General features: G+C 42.4%; 1 protein-coding gene across 1 annotated transcript in view; it reads right to left on the bottom strand.

Moving 5' to 3' along the window:
- The window catches only part of OCA2 (OCA2 melanosomal transmembrane protein), a 344,911-nt gene extending 330,116 nt beyond the window's left edge, over positions 1-14,795 (bottom strand). The window contains exon 1 of the mRNA XM_054016529.1: positions 14,765-14,795. The gene's annotated coding sequence lies outside the window, so the exon portion shown is untranslated. The remainder of the gene's footprint in view (positions 1-14,764) is intronic.
- Positions 14,796-16,572: the final 1,777 nt, after the last annotated feature.

The raw sequence follows: 16,572 nt of genomic DNA, 5'->3' as shown, positions 1-16,572 counted from the left end.
TCCCTAATTGATCAGCAACGTAACTACGAAACAACTTTAACTGGGGCGACTTTAAGTGAGAAGTTACTGTACATCAAGTGAATCAAATGGAAAGTAAAAAAGCTCCCTCTCAGCACTAGTATATGTTGGACACCTAACCACAGAAGATCTGAGCAGTTTAGGACAGGCCCTGTCCATAAAGTGCTTTGGGGGACTTATTAATCTATCTAACTTCCTACCACGTCTCTCCCATATCAGGCCCTTAAAGAGACTGATGGATAAAGATGATGTATGGTGCTGGGAATTCCAACAGCAAGATGCTTTTACATGGATACAAAAAGTTAGTGACCAATGTAGCAGGGACTTAGCCAGTCTGGTTTCAAGCCTGTCTACTGCTTGGGCTCTCCAATAACTTCATATAGGCTCTCATGGGTAAAGAACATCCCTTCTAGGGGGTCTCATTTATTAGTATATTGTCCAAAAGGAAACTCTTCCATCTAGCCTTCTATCTGCTTCATAACCCTTGGTGCAGGGATCTGAGTCCCCTCTCTGCTGAGGCTGGCTCTTCCCCAGGCTGGCAGTCCTAGGCAGCCCTCTTTGCTGAGGCATCTCTCCCACTCCCTCAATTGAGGCCTGTCCCTCAAAAGGCCCTGGCCCTTTGCAGGTCTTTTCCTAGGCCTTCCACCTCAGGGCTGTGGAGAGCTGTCACCAACCGGTCCTCTCACCAACGGGCTCCCTGAATTCTCTGACTGAACTCAGCCTGCCTCTATAATCCTCAGCAGCAGAGGTGTACACAAAGGCGGGCAAGCAGGGGCACGCTCTCCCCCAATAATTGGCAGGGCCACAGTGCCCTGTGGGGGAAAGCAAGCTCCTCTGGCCCCAGGGCCACAACAGGAGCTGGCAGTTCCTCTGGCTCCAGAGTGGGGGAGCACCTGCCCCCCAAGTTGCATGCCAGAGGTCTGCTCGCAATGCATGCCAAGGCTGACCTCCTAGCTGCAGCGCTGGGCAGCCAGATCTCCTCCTCCTGGAGCTAGCATTCTTCAGAGCTCACCACCCCGCCCCCTTCTCTATTTCCATCAACTAGCAACTGCAATGATACGGACCGACAATCCTCCTAACCAATAACAGTGTGGCAGTGAGCAGAGACTCTGGGGGTGGGGCAGGCAAGGAACGGGTCTGTCGAGTGGGAGCACAGGGTCCCTGGTGGTTGTGGGAGCACTGGGTACCCCGCAGTGGGGCTGGGTAGGAGGGCGGAGCACAGGGTCCCCAGTGGGGTTCTGGGAGGAGAGTGATCTCCAGCCCCCCAAAAGGAATCAATTTTTTATTCCTTGTGCCACGGCCCTGCCCAGTAGGCCTGGATTCTAGTTCCATTCTCCCACCACATGACCCCTGGTGTCATTCCCTTCACCTGGGGAGGTGGCTAGGCCTGGTGAGGTTAAGCCCCAACTCCTTTAAGGGCTAGCTCACCCTGTGACACTAACCATCTTGTCCTAAAATACTCTAATGTAAAGGAACCTAGAACCATTCCCTGTGATGTTCGTGAACACTGATTGGGAGCAGCATTATTACAAAATTGTTATCCTGTAGCATTTGGCTCCAGGACACTCCACAAGAGCAAAACTATACTCAAATAGAGTAGGAAAGCCCAGCCATAGTTTTTGCATGCACCATGTTTGAGCAATATCTCCTGCCCATATCTGGCCATATGCAGGTGGACAGAGACCCCAAATCTTTGGAATCCAAAAGCCTTTGTTATTAGCGCCAAGATGTCTCCAAAGAATATTAATGAACCTTCACAATTATCACTTGAGGGACAGAACCCCTTCGTGTGATGGATTATCAGGGTCTGTAGATAGACACATACCCGAACATTGTGTTTCAAGCACTCAGAACAGTCACTATGTCAGATGGCCAGACAGGATGGAAGGACATGCCACTCAGTATTCATGAATATTGGATGTACAGAGGTGAACTGTTACTACAAAATGGTGTTATTACCCTACTGTCTTTATAAAGACATCCCCTCTGAAAAGGTAGCCAGCATACACTTCAGGCATATTGATATTAAAAGCGTGTCTACACAAGGCCCAAGATGTCCGGTACTGGCCAAACATAAGCAGTGAGGTGAAAGACTTCAGTAGTCAGTGCAGTATGTGTAATTAATTCCTAGCAAATGAACAAAGGGAAGCATTCAATTACCTGAAATACCTGTTCAACCATAGAGCAAGGGAGGCCCAGACTTATGTATATTGGGAAATCACATCTACTTTGTGATAGCGGATTACTATTCAGATTATTGGGAAATAGGTCCTTCACATGCCACAGCAGCAACCTCTGTTATTGAATGCTGCAAAACTCAATTTGCTCAGCATGCCATCCCAGCCAATGTTAATCAGTTTGCCTGTTAGGAGTTTGCAGTATCAGCAAAATTTGAACACGACACATCCAGGCTAATGGATCTAATTGCATCACAGCCAGACAAAGGGCAGCTGTCAAGGCTGCTAAGAAACTATTCAAATGTGGGATATTAAAGACCCAAGGACAGTATTTCTGGTCTGGAGGACTACCAACAGAAGGCATGGGAAGCAACCAGCACAACATTACATGTCCCACAATCATACAGGGATTCTACTGCCTAGACCGAATGAACTTATCCAGCAGTGGATAAGAAGGAGATTAAATAGCAATGACAGCAAATCAAACACTACTATGATAGAGGAACCAAGGAGCTCTCTGAACTCTAAAAAGGACAGCTAGTGCCTAATGACAGGGACACCAGATAGAGGGCAAGGATATGTATGCAAAGACTAACACCATTGTCATGCATTGTAGAAGTATAAGGACAAGCCTACCACCACTGCCATTGCCTAAGAACAACCAAGCAACAGCTGTCCTCAAGGGATGACTTGGGTGAGCCCCCGCAGAGGTATGGAGATACAGCTGAAACTGACTCTGACCATGACAGGAGTTCATCTACTAGCGACCTTTTGGAATTGGCAACGCTGATGCCAGAAAATCTAGCAGTGCAGAAATCTTCTGAGGGCAAACAAAGGAAAGGACTCAAAATAAAACCACGCAAACAGAAGATTTCAAAGTCTATATATTTAACTGAAATTCTTCAGCTTCCTTTATAGAAAGAATAATGGTCCAGGAGTGCTCTAAAGCAGATGTTTGTACACATGAAAATAGTTAATCAGTTGCCAGTACAAGGCACTCAGGAATATGCAAAACTTATTTTTGTGTGTGCTCTTTACATTCAGCTCTTCTTCATTCAGTCTAAATTCACATTTATTTATTATCCCTAATTTTACAGATGGGAAAATTATTTGGATTTTGGAAGTGCTCACAATGTGCTAGTCACTGTCCAAACACAAAGTCTCCATACTGAAGTTTCTTGTCTAAAAATAGGAAATCTACAACAAAAGCTGGTAATTGACCATTCCCTTTACCAGCTATTCAGTTTTCTATTAAACTAAACATGACTATGGGTAAATTTTTCAAAAGTACCCATGTGATTCAGGAGCCCAAATCTGATTTTCAGACAGGATGTAAGCATTTAGGAGCCTACGTCAATGGGATTTAGGTACTTAAGTACCTAAGTCAAGTCAGTTTTGAAAATTGACCTGAGGTACCAGAGTCACGTAAGACCTTTTAAAGATGTTATCCTCTCTCTCTCATCGCTGTAAATGCCAGTCACAGGACAATACTGCAGCACTGCATGCTATGAGAGACTCACCAGAGGGGGATTTTTCACTTCATACAGTACCATGACATTTGCAACAAATCAAAATCAGACAAGAAACTGAGCCTGACCTACATATGATAGTGGAGATAACATTTTGGCTGACACTATTTCTCAGCTGACTAGTCCAGTGCTTACATAAAATTCCAAAGATTGTAATTAACATTCTTGGTTAGACAAGGAGAGTTCCGAGGAGCAGCTGGATATGAAAACCACTACATGAGGATGTTGGTAATTGAGATGATCTTACATAGCCCCCACCATTACAATAACCTACACTAATATCCAACACTAAGAAACTAAGGCATCACATGAATAGTCATCTGCAAACGGCAAGTTCTTCCAGTGCCAACCCAAACAGAAGGGGATTGTTCATCCAGGGAGATATTCAAAGTGGCTTCCCTTGCCCTTTTCCCTGTATTTCTGAGCGTCTCAGTTTAATGCACCATAGAAAATAATTTGCAACCGAAAATTGCATTTGCAGGATTGAACAACTTTGTAATCAAATTAACCCCATGTCAGACACTATGAAACTGCAAAGTCAACCAACTAGTGCACACAAGCACAATGCATGTGGGTTGCGAAAAACAATTTTGATCAAGTCTCTTCAGCCTCTGACAGATGAGAAACCCAGCCTGGCTGCACGTAGTCGAGTATTCTTCTACATTAGCCTGCTTCACTGGAAGCTAATTAATATATCTAAGGTCAAACGGCTTGTTTGACACTATTTCATTCTGCCAATGGTGTTTATATGACAGGGTTTGTGTAATAAGCTCCCTACCCGTATCATGCTTCACCACTGGCCAGTTGCAAGTAGCAATTTTTAAAATCTGAGTTTCCCCTGCTGTGGATAAACTTTCACCATCTCTCTTGTTCCAAAGCTCCACAACGAGAAGATGGTTGACAAGGATATATGAAGGTATCTAAGCTTTGTTTACTATACTATGTCAAAGAAAATATATTACTAGCCCGCCTTACAATCACAAGCCATGCTGATGCTTTAAACAGCCCCCTTAAACTCCAGCTCTTCTGCACATGTTCCTAAAGACAACGGGAAATACTTCCTGAAATGTTCAATACATCTTATGTACATTGATGGTATGAACAGCTTTGATGATAAATGATACCTGTTTGGTGGAGATTTCTGCCAAAGAACTCTGGCTGAGTTAACAACAAGCTTCTTGATTACTCAGCCTTCACAGGGTTCCCATGCATTAGATGACTTGCTAAATTTTCTTCCATTATTATGGAGCAACCAGTGCAACTCCAGAGTTAAAGTTGATTTCCATTTTGCACTGAAAGCAGCGATTCAGCCGCTGTTATGTAGGAAAAATACATGTATCCTCCCCAAACTTCCGGCAGTTGTTACAGAATGAATTACCTGAGAATTTACAAATCTGTTTATTAGTTTATGAGCTAAAGTTAAACCATGAAAAAAAACCTAATTGTCTTTAGAAATCAATTACCTCTAATATGGAACCAAAGACACTAAAATGCCTCAATCGCATGGTGTCACTAGAAGGCAGAGTTAAAGTTGATTGAGTGCCTTACCTGTGCATTTCCATATACAAACTTGGATTTCGTATAAGAGTACCTTACTTTAATCTCCTGAGTTTGTAACATTTGGGTTTGACATAACTACAACGTCCCTGCAATTTTTATTTTTAGTTTTATTTTACTCTCCAGCGTTTTGTTCTGAAAGTTGCCCAGTTTCTAGAGCTGAGTGGATAATTCCTGAAAAATTTTGTGAAATGTATCAAAACAAAATGTCTAAAGAATTATTTTCATGATTCACTCTGTGAAATGAGCAAACTTGCAGACAAAGTTGTACCCAAATGTGAGGTGTGTTTGGGGGGGGGGGAGGGACTTATGTGTTTTTGTTTTGTTTTTAAACAAGCAGTTACAAAGACTGTGCTCTTCTGTTACTGTAAGAAAGCAGCTACTGACATGAATTTTATCAATATACTCAGTGCCACACTTCCCTGAATTCACAGCAGAAATTCCATTAACATAAATGGGAATTTTGCACACGGATCAATGGCAAGTGTGTGGCCCTGTATGTCGGATCTGCTCATTGGTCACAAGTTTCTACTTTCACCTAGAATTAAAAGTCCACAAGGAGCACTTTTCCATGTTTTAAAGCCACAGCAAAATGCAACACAATTGACTGTCTCTGTTCAAGAGAGCAATAGCAAGCTGCAAGGGAACCTTGAAGAGCCTCTGTTCATGAAATACCTAGCTCAACTTGACTACTGATCCCCATATTTTGTAACGCATTAAATAAATGTCAGATGTATGACCAAACTATAGGAGACCTCTTTACTGGAAACTGTAAAAATTATGCAAAAATCAATCATTACAAGCACAAGAAAGCGGTCTAGCTTTGTGCCTCTGAAAACCTTTGTTCTGACTCTTCCTTGGTTTGATAAGTGAAAATAAGATTGGTGGTTTTAACTAACCCTCTGGTCGACAATGGAAGACAACATTACATGACTTAGCCCAACACAAAACACCAAGGACCACCTCTTTTTGTTCAAAGGGATCCCAGGAGGGAGTTACATTAACATAGGGAGTTCATCCCCATTAAATTCTGCATGGACTTTTTTAGCAGTTACTTAAAATACATTTGCAATCAACAGTATTGAAGCAAAAGAAACTAAATATTAGCAATCAAAGATCTGTGATGGGAATATTTAGGAGAAGGTAAAGATCCACTGCAAATTTCTGAGTTTGTTCTAGCCCAGTAGCTTGAGTGAAAGTATTTTAGAACTTAAAACAGCTACAATCAAAACTAATAGCACTCACACATACTCCAGCTCTTGTGCTAAAAGAGGAATGGAGACGGTGTCATTTCAGTGAGTTTTCTTTTGTGTTTCAGAGCAGATGAGCAGGAAGGGAGCACAGCCTGCTTCCTCAACACAATCATCTGGATGGAGTATAGTTAGCCTGTAAAGCAAAATAAAGCCATGTAGTGGGGAAGATGTGGCATAGCAGTGGTTAGGTAGTTGTGTGTAAGCACACTTAGGGTTGAGAACTTGAACACAGGACTGTGCTTGGACTACTTCCCTGGTGCAGGGGGTATCAGAAAGAGAGACAGCGCTGTTGCCTTTGCTGTTTTATCCATCCTAGTTTAAAGTCAACAGGAATTGTGTGCACACTGAGCCTAATCTAAAGCCCACTGAAGTCAGAGGGAGACTTTCCAGCAACTTCAATGTTTGGATCAGGGCCTTTATTAATCAAATGAGACTAAGAAGGAATATCTAAAGTCTGTATCCATTCATTTCCTTCCCAAAAAGGAAACAGCCCATTCCACAAGTCCAAATCCTTGGTGACTTGCTTCCAAGTTGGGACAGGATGCACAACAGGGGCAAATCCTGCACTCCCCGAAAACAAAGGCTCCTATTGATCCAGGCTGGAAGACAATAGTTTTGGGTGTGCAGAGAAAACAGGATCTGTCCTTTTATGTGAAGAAGGAAATTAGGCTCAGCCCCGTCTATTGAACAAGTAATCAATGCAGCTGTCACATCTGATATTACAAGGTTATAAGGTCTCATTATGCCACGATGCTTTAATTAATTAAAGCAGAAAGGTAGGAGATGGGGTTTCTTTTTTAAATTAAACTAAATGTTCTTAATAATCCAAGTATAAAGTGAAAGTCCACTATAAGCAGCTCAGGTCAAAGAAGTTAGTAGAACAGACCTGAATTGTAACATCCATAACGTGCTGTGTGTAATTTCATAGGTCAAGCAAACAAAACAGCAATTAACCCTCCCAGTGGAATAAGAGAACCAGCATCAGCATGCAAATAATTAAAATGCAATGAGCAGAAAATGAGACTTCTGAAAACTCAATAGAGACACTATACTGCAAGCTACATTTGTTAATTAGATGGCATTTTTGCAAACCGAAGCTAAAAGTATGTGTCCTATGACTGTAGGAGGGCAGATATGTATTTGTCATTGCTTTCTTATATTGAATGGTAAGAGAATTTTAGTACACACACCATTTAGAGGACAGATACATCTAGAACTTTGTCCAAAGTCCAATGTAGCTAGCGTGAGTCTTTCCACTGGCTTCAGATCAGCATCTCTTGTGTGGATTTGTCTAGTTTTATCCAGTCATTCTACCTCTCTGCTTTTGTCTTGGTTATTGAAATATACTGTAATTCATGGGCCCAATCCTAAACCCACTGAACTCTGTAGAAGGTCACCACTTGATTTAAGTAGACACTGGATAGGCCTGTGATGCAAGAGCAGAATTGGGCCAACTAGGCCCAATCACCCAATTAGGCTGCAATTTGGGAGAATTAGGCCTGGGAGGAAAGCCCTAATTAGGGAAGATCACCTGTGGGGGAACAGGTGGGGCTTATATAAAAACATGAAATTCAAAACAGAGGAGGCTGTAGGGAGGTAGTCTGCAGTCACTCCCTGGGAGGAGGGAGGTGTGTTTGGGGGCTATCGAGACAAGTAGCATATGGTTACTCTGTGGGGGGAGAGAATTGAGAGACTGGCAAACCCAGAAGAATGGGAAGGGGTAGGAGGAAAGGAAGAGATTCAGGGAAGACAATAAGGTGCAGGAGGAAGCCACACCTTGATTGCTGTTTAGAGAGTCTCTGAGCAGGAACCCAGAGTGGGGGTGTGGGGAACCCGGGTTCCCCTACCAGCCACTAAGGGAATGGCACCTGGGGTAGTGAATGGGAGGACTGCCTGAGATTGCTGGTGAGCAGGAACTTCAATACACATCCCTGCAAGGGGAAACCACAGTGACCTGGCTGGAGGTCATGAAGAGGATACTGCAGTTCCTAGTGCGAGAGAGGGGCCATGGAGGGGGAAAGAGTGAGTGTAACCCCTGGAAGGGGCGTTGGCCTGGCAGAACTGCCAGGAGGAGGCACCACCTGTGGTGAGTAGAGTACTCTATCGCCAGGCTCCCAGAGAAGTCCAGCATACTTGGTAATTCTCTAAAAACTCATGAATGTGACAACAGGGTGTTCTGTTGTGCCCGGAATCATGTTCAGACACACAATATCAGTGTCCCAGTCATGAGAGTGATCCCTTTAAGAACAAATCTCAGGCTTTGACCTCATTCAAAGTAAATTAATAGGAAAAGTAATCGGCTCACTGAAATCAATGGCAGTAGTTCCACTAACTTTATGGGGGTATGATCAGGCAGTGAGTATGTAAATTAGAGGAACATGAGAAGAGTCAAAATGTTGATTTTATGACAAAGTAGTATTTCCCTTTCACGTCTCTGTAAAAAAATGCATAATTGTGGCGGCACAATTAAGCTTTTCTAATGAACTCAGAACATTTTCTTACTCCGCTTGCTGTTGAAAATGTTAGTGGTTCACCTCTATTTCTAATCGTGGCTATGTTTCTGAGATGGACATACAGCAAGTGATGAGCATAAGCAATCACCATTGAAAAGCACCTGCCAGCAGTTACCACACACTGGTTTCTTAGTGCAGTATTTGCCTAAGGTGGAACTCTGACAAATATGGAATGTGTTATTGCCAGTCATATTGTTTGGTGGCTGTTGGAAAATGTCAGGATTTTTGCACTACCATAGTCCTTACTTCCCATAATTACCAGGAATTAAAAAAAAAATCATCAAGTTTTTAAGGTAAACTAAACTTTGGATCTATCAACCTTGGCAGTGTTAAGACCCCTTTGTAAAATATGGAGGAGGCTTGGTCTGTCTGGTTTTAGAAGAACAAAGCTGATACAACTCACAATTTTCATAGCAGTAAAGTGTATCCAGTCTTTAGTTCCAAATGATGCTGTCTGAAAACTGCAATAATTCTCTCAAAGCATGACAGAATTTCGAGGATTTTAAATGCTTCAGAACAAGAAATGAAGTCATCATTGTACCAACAGACACACTTTACTACAGTAATATTATCTATCCCCTTTTCTCACTTTCTGATTTGTTTTGTTTTTTTAAGTAAAGCACATTTTGTACTGGCCACCACTATTACCCTCACAAGGAAACCTATTGGCTTTGCAGCTACCCTGTGACAGTAACTTACAAAAGACTTGGCAATAAAAGTAAAAAATCCACTCTGAAAGAGACATTAGTAAAATCTTAAGATTAAGAACATAATTGCTTTCTGCTATAACAGGATTTAGTAATAACTTTTAATTGGTAGTTCAAAGTTAATCCACCATGGAAAATATAGTCTGGCAAAAGCACCCAGACATGAAAATCTTTTCACTAGACTTTTATTTTTCTTGAGTCTTTTCAGAAATATTCCTGAGTATTTATAGAAATCTTTTTTTATCGTGCTGAATAAGTAAGGAAGGGCTTTTCAGAGGCTTTTATCCATTGTAACGTACCATGCTCCAACAGTTAGTTTAATAGAACCCTCGAACTGTAGGACTGGAAGAGACCTTGAAAGGTCATCTAGTCCAGTCCCCTACACTCATGGCAGGACTAAGTATTGTCTAGACCATCCCTAACAGGTGTGTGTCTAACCAGCTCTTAAAAATCTCCAGTGACTGAGACTGCACAGTACCAGATGACTGGAGGATAGCTGATGTGACGCCAATTTTTTTAATTATCAGAGGGGTAGCCGTGTTAGTCTGAATCTGTAAAAAGCAACAGAGGGTCCTGTGGCACCTTTGAGACTAACAGAAGTATTGGGAGCATAAGCAATTTTTTTAAGAAGCTCCAGAGGCAATTCTGGCAGTTACAGGCTGGTAAGCCTTAATTCAGAACCAGTGAAAACTGGTTGAAACTATAGAAAAGAACAGAATTATCACACATAGATGAACATGATTTGTTGGGGGAGAGTCAACATGGTTTTTGTAAAGGGAAATCATGCTTCACCAGAATTCTTTGAGATGGCCAACAAGCATGTGGACAAGGGTGATGTATGTGTACTCAGGTTTTTTAGAAGGTGATTGACAAGGTCCCTCACCAAAGGCTCTTAAGCAAAGTAAGCTGTCATGGGGTAATAGAGATGGTCCTCTCATGGATCAGCAACTAGTTAAAAGATAGGAAACAAAGGGTAGGAATAAATGGTCCATTTCAGAATGGAGAGAGGTAAATAATGACCCAGGGATCTGTACTGAAACAAGTACTGTTCAACATATTCATAAATGATCTAGGAAAAAGGAGTAAACAGTGAGGTGGCAAAAGTTGCAGATGATACAAAACTACTCAAGAAAGTTAAAGTCCAAAGCAGACTGTGAAGAGTTACAAAGGTACCTCACAAAATTGGGTGACTGGGCAACAAAATGGCAGATGAAATTAAATGTAGATAAATGCAAAGTAATGCACATTGGAAAACATAATCCCAACTATACATATAAAATGATGGGGTCTATATTATCTGTTACCACTCAAGAAAGGGATCTTGGAGTCATTGTAGATAGTTCTCTGAAAACATCCACTTAATGTCCAGCAGCAGTCAAAAAGCTAACAATGTTGGGAATCATTAGGAAAAGGATAGATAAGATATAAATCCATGGTATGCCCACATCTTGAATACTGCATGCAGATCTGGTCACCCCATCTCAAAAAAGATACATTGGAAAAGGTACAGAAAAGGGCAACAAAAATTATTATGGGTATGGAACAGTTTCCCTAGGAGGAGAGATTAATAAGACTGGGACTTTTCAGCTTGGAAAAGAAACAACTAAGGGGGATATAATAGAGGTCTATAAAATCATGACTAGTGTGGAAAAAGTAAATAAGGAAGTGTTATTTACTCCTCAGAACACAAGAACTAGGGGTGAAATTAATAGGCAGCAGGTTTAAAACAAACAAAAGGCAGTATTTCTTCACACAATGCACAGTCAACTGTGGAACTCTTTGCTAGAGGATGTTGTGAAGGACTAGACCAGACGTGGGCAAACTATGGCCACATCCGGCCCGTGCGACCGTCCTGCCCTGCCCCTAAGCTCCCGGCCAAGGAGCCTAGTCCCGGCCCCTCACCTGCTGTTCTCCTTCCCCTGCAGCCACGCTCTGGCCCGCCGCTCCCACTGGGCAGCGTGGGGAGCACAGCTAGCTCTGGCTGGGTGTCACGGCTGCAAGCTTCTGCTGCTGGTAAGGGGGCGGGGAGTGGGGGGGTTGGGTAAGGGAGCAGGGGATTCTGGGGGGCATTCAGGGAGGAGTGGGCAGCTGGATGGGGCAGAGGTTCTGGGGGGCAGTCAGGGGATGGGGAACAGGGAGGGTTGGGAGTGAGAGTCCCGGGGGGCCTGTCAGGGGGCGGGGATGTGCATAGGAGTCGGGAGGGCAGTCAGGGGATAGGGAGAAAGGGGGGTTGGATAAGGGTGGGATCCCAGGGGGCAGTTAGGGGCAGGGAGTCCCAGGAGGGGGTGGTCAGGGGACGAGGAGCAGAGGGCGGTTGGATAGGGAGTGGAAGTCCCGGGGGGGCTGGCAGGGGGCGGGGGTGTGGATAGGGGTCAGGGGGGTTGGATGGGGGTGGGGATCCTGGGAGGGGGTGGTTAGGGGACAAGGAGCAGGGGGGTTGGATGGGTTGGGAGTTCTGAGGGGGGCAGTCAGGGGGCAGGAAGTGGGAGGGGATGGATAGGGGGTGGGGGCCAGGCTGTTTGGGGAGGCACAGCCTTCCCTACCCGGCCCTCCATACAATTGCACAACCCCGATGTGGCCCTCAGGCCAAAAAGTTTGCCCGCCCCTGGCCTAGACTATAACAGGATTCAAAAAAGAACAAGATGAGTTCATGGAGGATAGGTACATCAATGGGTCCTGGCTATTAGCCAGGATGGACAGGGATGCAAAACCATGCTCTGAAGTGTCCCTAGCCTCTGTTTGCCAGAAGCTGGAAATGAGTGACATGGGATGGATCACTTGATAACCTGCTCTGTTCATTTCCTCTGAAGCACCACTGGTCACTGTCAGAAGACAGAATACTGGGCTAGACGGACCACTGGTTTGACTCAAAAGGCCATTCTTATGTTCTCCCTAGGCCATTCTTATGTTCTCCCTGGTTATTCCAGTGCTTAACCACTCTGACAGTTAGGAAGTTTTCCTAATGTCCAATTTATACTGCCCTTGCTGCAATTTAAGCCCATTGCTTCTTGTTCTATCCTCAGAGATTAACAAGCACAATTTTTCTCCCTCCTCCTTCTAACAAACTTTTATGTACTTGAACTGTTGTGTTCACCCTGTCCCCGCACCAGTCTTCTCTTCTCCAGACTAAACAAACCCAGTTTTTTCAGTCTTCCCTCATAGGTCATGTTTTCCAGACCTTTAATCATTTTTGTTGCTCTTCTCTGGATTCTCTCCAATTCATCCACATCTTTCCTGAAACCTGGGCCCCGAACTGGACACACTACTTCTACAATACAGTTTAAACTATTAAGTCTCTAACATCTAGTTTCTCAATATTCTTTTTGATAGGCTTTGTCTTTATTTAACATGCCCTCTGAAGAGAAATCCATTAACAAGCCACCTCTTTTGATGCTCTGCCCCTTCCACTTTCTGTTCCTGGGCATCAGTTTCACATCTCTTCCTTCCTCCCTTTTTTTTCCTTCCACTGCTGCTCAAAACTCAACCAAAAAGATCTGAAGTGGGAGGCAAATTCTGCTATTGAGATTAGTGGCTAGAATTCATATATAATGCCCAAGCAAATTTGGTCATTAAATCCCTATGCTTAGATGGGCTTACCATGAACTATACAGAGGACTGATTGATAGTTCACATTCAAGGTGAATCAGGTATAGGTTTTGGATTCAGATTCAGTGCTAAAATCTCAGGAGCTGGTATCAGATTGTCAGCGTTTTGAATGGTAACATCTCAAAAGATCAACTGTTTTTCCATGAGATTTCTGCCATCATGGGCTAATAAGTATATATAAATACAATAAAAATAAATAAATGTTTCCATTATGTGCATCTATCCAAAAATACAAAAGGATTTTTATCCTTAAACTGAATCCTATTCCTTTTTAAACTTGCAGTGCATTGCTGCGGTTCATCCTATATTTGTTTAATCTGTAATGCTAGAGTGTTTTCCCCACTCAGAGAAAGTTTATAATTATACAAACACTACATAAAAAAAAAACAAAGTTACATTCTGCTTTATATAGGGTCACTCCCAGGTTCACACCTCAAACTCTGTTTGAGTGTGAACTGTGATCTGAATTTTCACAGCTAAGTTATAAACACCCCAGAACTCATGGAAAAAAGGAATTTGTAACCAGCTTAACTCTTGCTGCATAAGACAGATCAGTCCATGCAGAGTAACACATTTCTAGTCTAAGCAACTGTTCTTTCCATTGCCGTTACTCAAGAAAGCTGAGTAACAAAAGCACACGGCAACTAGAGCCAAAATGCATAATGCCACAATTTAGCCATACATCAAGTCCAACAAACAAAAGGGAAAAAAAGCTGATGCCAATTATATGGTTGTTTAAAACAAATTAAATAATTCTATACTGCTTAGCTCAGAGAGGTATTCATACTATGCAATATTATTGCTAGTTGCAACACAATCACAACAGAGCTGAATTTATGTTTTAAAGATACTAAGTTTATCTTGCAAAATATATAACCCAATAAAAATATGCCTGAACTAGCTCTATCATTCATCCGCAGGCATAATAGATTGAGGGCAAAAAGTTAGTGTTTTAAAATCTGACAAGCAAAATGAAATTTGCTATGAACTAAAATAAATGACCTCAACTTCATATCTTTTCAATGTTCTTGTAAGTTGTACATCTTGTAATGTAAGTACATCTCTTCAATGTAAGTTGGCATCTTAATCAATAAGTAACAAGGTCAATAGCAACACTTACTGTAAATATTGCTTAATATTTAAAAGCAACCGCTTACAATTAAACAGCTAACACAGTGTGTGTATCCTCTGGAGTTGTAAAGTCCTGTATGTTCAAATGTATATAAAATGCTAAAATAAGCTTAATCAAACCCTGTACTATTTTCCAAGTCTTGATTATGTTTTTAAATAAAGTTTTTTCAATTGTACATTTTAAAAATGCTTCTTATCCCCAGATTATTAGAACAGTTGGATAATTTTTCTGTTAAAACAACTTTTTTTTTGTTTAGAAAAAATGCATTTTACCTGATTTTTTTTGCAGAATTCTTGCAGTGATTCTTTTATTATTAGAAAAGGACTCAAAAATGAAATGGATTGCACAAAGAAAAGGAAGACTTTAAAATGAACTCAGCTTCTTCAGTTAAGTGAGCAGCAAGATGCCTTGTGTTTTCTGAATGGAAAGTTTATTTACCTAAGTGAATAGGTCACAGAGGAATTACCATCAGCTATTAACAACATCCCTTGATCTAGTAATGACCATAACATTCTATGCACACACATAAATGAAGCAAGAAATCCTAGATTTACTATCATGTGACCCCCCCACATCCCCCTCCAGTTAGGAGCTAGCACTTGACTACCACCACCAGTATTCTCAGCCTCAACAAAGCTCTTCCTAATACTGAGCTAGTTGTTACAAAGGGCAGTGAGAGAATAAGTAAATGGATCACTGTTAGCTTTATTAAGCAAACACTTCACATATGCCTGAGTTTTGATAGTAAGCTGGAAAAATTTACTGAAGTTGAGTACAGCAAAAAAGCCTGTTTTAAGATACTTATCTCTACTGTTAAAGTCACAACAAAAAGTTACAGAACAGCTGATTTAGCTACTCTACACTAAAGCATCAGTCACTTCCTTCCACCATTAGTACAAAAAAACAACAACAAAAAACAAAAAAAAGACATACTTTTTCATTCCTCTAATTGATGTTTCAAGGACCTATAGATTTTACTGTAGAATTGAATGCAGGAAATCTAATCATTTTCCTCTGATTTTTTTTGCCAACATGAAAGATGGAATAGGTTTTTTTTTCCAGGTTTCAGAGTAGCAGCCGTGTTAGTCTGTATCCGCAAAAAGAACAGGAGTACTTGTGGCACCTTAGAGACTAACAAATTTATTAGAGCATAAGCTTTCGTGGACTACAGCCCACTTCTTCGGATGCATATGAAGAAGTGGGCTGTAGTCCACGAAAGCTTATGCTCTAATAAATTTGTTAGTCTCTAAGGTGCCACAAGTACTCCTGTTCTTTTTTTTTTCCAGTCTGTTATAACCCTATATGTCTACAATAGTCAATATCTGTATAGCATAGGCAGACTAAAAAAAAGGGGGGGGAAGGAGGAGTGTTACATCAATACCTGTGTATCAAGCTGTATGTAGAACAAAAAACAAACAAACAAAAAAACGAACAACCTAAAATGAAGTTACTGACATTTTGCCTTGGAGAATTATCTGTTAAGGAGCAATGATAGTTTTCCTTTACAGAGTCTCCCTCAAGAAGTACTCATGTTTGAAGAATTAGTTAGGCCTGATCTACACTACACGAGTTAGGTCGACGTAAAGTGGCTTACGTTGACCCAATTCTGTCTGTGTACATACTACAGCCTTGCTCCCTCCGATGTAAGTGCCCTACTACACCAACATCATAACTCCATCTTCACGAGAGGCATAGGGCTTGTGTCAGTGTAGTTAGGGCGACGCAGTGTTCCTGTAGACACTGCGTTCCTTATGTCGGCTGTTGATGGTCATTCTTGTCAATTTCACGGCTCCCATATTGGACAAGAAAGCCAGTCACAGCTCGGGCAGTCACCCCAGGGTGGGTAAGGGAGCTCCAGCTAAAGCCTGGCTGCTGCCCCTGGGCTCCTGGCTCCCCACTCCCTGCCGGATGCTGTCCTGAGGCTGCTGGCTCCCTGCCGGGAGTCCGGCAGCCACCCTGCTTCTGGGCGCAGAGCAGGGAGCCGGGGGTACGGGGAGCTGCACAGAGCTGAGAGTCAGGCTCTCAGCCCCCACACTGCCCCTCTTAAGTCGGTGGAAGCACTCCTGGTGGGGATGTGCAC

This window comes from Malaclemys terrapin, chromosome 1, assembly GCF_027887155.1.
Source record: "Malaclemys terrapin pileata isolate rMalTer1 chromosome 1, rMalTer1.hap1, whole genome shotgun sequence".
NCBI lineage: Eukaryota > Metazoa > Chordata > Testudines > Emydidae > Malaclemys > Malaclemys terrapin.
The sequence above is the reverse complement of the archived record's forward strand: the minus strand, read 5'-3'. Positions and strand labels throughout refer to the sequence as shown.